Source organism: Grampus griseus (genome assembly GCF_964374135.1).
Source record: "Grampus griseus genome assembly, chromosome: 12".
In the NCBI taxonomy this organism is placed as follows: Eukaryota; Metazoa; Chordata; class Mammalia; order Artiodactyla; family Delphinidae; genus Grampus; species Grampus griseus.
In genome coordinates, this window is record NC_139006.1 from 77,935,753 (window position 1) to 77,938,172 (window position 2,420).

The 2,420-nt window shown below is 38.8% G+C and overlaps 1 pseudogene across 1 annotated transcript; it reads left to right on the forward strand.

Moving 5' to 3' along the window:
• The first annotated feature begins 911 nt into the window (after positions 1–911).
• LOC309830542 (zinc finger protein 396-like) lies at positions 912–1,999 on the forward strand (annotated as a pseudogene). Its single transcript has one exon. The product of its transcript is annotated as a zinc finger protein 396-like (transcript).
• The last annotated feature ends 421 nt before the right edge of the window (positions 2,000–2,420 follow it).

Sequence of the window (2,420 nt, forward strand, 5' to 3'; positions counted from 1 at the left end):
TAATGGGAAGATATAAATGTACACAGAAAAATGTTTTACTGAATTATAAGTGTGATAGGTTTTCATAGACCAAGAAAGATCAGGCCTCTGAGAAACACATTAGTATATGTTTCTCTTATTTCTAAAAAGGCAAATGCTAATTAAAAGTGCTACAGTTCTTAATTCTATCCTTGGGAACTTATATGCCTTTTCCTATCTCTTATCCTACTTGTTTATGGGCCCTATTTAAATTTTCTGAGATGAACATTAAGAATCTTTTATTAAATGGATTATTAATGATTAATAGAAGTTACAAAAGTAGAATTGCAAGTGTAATATTTTAAATTATTAAGTGAGGAAATTTAATTCTTGTGAAGTATTCACAGTTGTTATAAAAATTTTATTTAATTGAACATCTAAAATAATAATTTTCTTATCCTAAATAAACACAGATGTATATGCTTTTCAGTTTTGTACCAGGTGTAGATTTAGGCCAAACTGCCCAATTCTCACTAATTTGTGAGTGTTGTGGTCACTTCTTTCCAAGAAATCATAGGATAGATGAGTTGAACACATTTAACCACCATCTCTTTTGCCAAAATTTCATATGTAAAACATCCTAAGTAGACATCTTAAAATGTCTTGATTTTGAAATGTGTAATGCAAATTGTTTTAAAATGCAAATTAATTTAAAATAAACTTCACTTTCATAATAATTTTGAATAGCTCTGGATAGTTTTAGGACAGTAAGATTTTTTGATTCATGTTTTAAGCTGTGAATAGGAGGTAACATTAAGAAAATATTCCCTGGCTTCCCCGGCTTCTCCCCCAAAACGTGGGGTCATCCTTCCTAGGCTGGAGGAATGTCCATAAGGAGAGTTTCATCTTCTTGAAGATTAAAGCCTAGCAGTCCTGAGCTATTCCCAGTCCAAATGTCTGCAAAATTGAGAGAGACATCAAAACTCCTTCCACAAATTTCAGGGGGCCCTGACTGCATTCTGGTAATGAAGGTGAAAGAGGGAGGGCAGGCCCCTAATAGGGTCTCCAGCCGCCACTGGAGCAGTTACTACAGCTGAGACCTACCACCAGCGGTTCAGGCAGTTTGACTACCAGGAGTCACCTGGGCCCCAGGCAGCCCTGAGCCGGCTCCATGAGCTTTGCTGTCAGTGGCTGAGGCCAGAGGTTCACAGCAAAGAGCAGATCCTGGAGCTGCTGGTGTTAGAGCAGTTCCTGGCCATGTTGCCTGAGGAGCTGCAGGCCTGGTTTCAAGAGAACCGACCAGAGAGTGGAGAGGAAGCCATGGTGATGCTGGAGGAGCTGGAGAAAGGGCATGACAGGGCAGCTGAACAGGTCTTTTTTGGACAAAATGAGGACATGCTTGCAAAGAAGTTACCAACTTGTGAAATCACTTAGGAAACACCATGTAACCAGCTTAAGCCCACAAAAAAACAACTGCAGCGGGCATCGAAGTAGCTTCACACCTTAAGACAAAATGTTAGAGACACCAGAACTATAAATGTGAAATCAGCTGCAAGGCAAAAAACTTCTTCAGGCAAAGAACTGCATTACAAAGTTTCTAATACTCTTCAAATGAATGCTTCCCAGAGTTTCACATTTAGAGGAACTTGTGAACAAGATAGAAAGTTTGAAAGAAGACAGGGAAACCATCCTCGAAAAAAAAAAGTGTGATGAATGTGGGAAAGCCTTTAGTCAGAGCTCAGCCCTTAATCGACATCAGAGAATCCACAGTGGAGAGAAACCTTATACATGTGATGTGTGTGCAAAGGCTTTCAGCCGAAGTGCAATCCTGATTCAGCATCGAAGAATCCACACTGGGGAGAAACCCTTCAAATGTCATGAATGTGGGAAAGCCATTAGTCAGAGCTCGAATCTTTGCAGACATAGGAAAAACCATGCTGGAGAAAAAAGTCCCATCAGCGTCGTGAGGGAGTCAAAGCATTTACGGAGAACTTTTTCAACAGGGGAGAAGACACAAGGCACCAATACTCCTTTAGTATAAATCGGTAGTTTCAGTGGGCACCAGTTTCCTTTCAAAGGTTATAAAAGCCACAAGAGAGAATGTAGAATATTTTCTGTCAGCATTGTTTGCTTTTCTGATTTTCAATAGTGTCAGTTCAGATGTTTGAGATTCTAAAGCTTAAATCGGATTTCCATCCCTAGTGCAGCTGTTGAAAAGATATTCTCAGACATGTTCTACTGTTTCCATTATTAACACAAATAATGAACTAGTATGTTCCTTTTTAGACAAGTACATTTTCCCTATTGAGAAGGAATGTGTGAGTTATTATATAAGTGGGTATTCTCCATTTCATTACTAGAACATTGGAGTTATTAAACCAAAGATTAAATCAGTTTTTTTAAAAAAAATGTCCTGGGAATTCCCTGTCAGTCCAGTAGTTACCACTCCATGCTTTCACTGC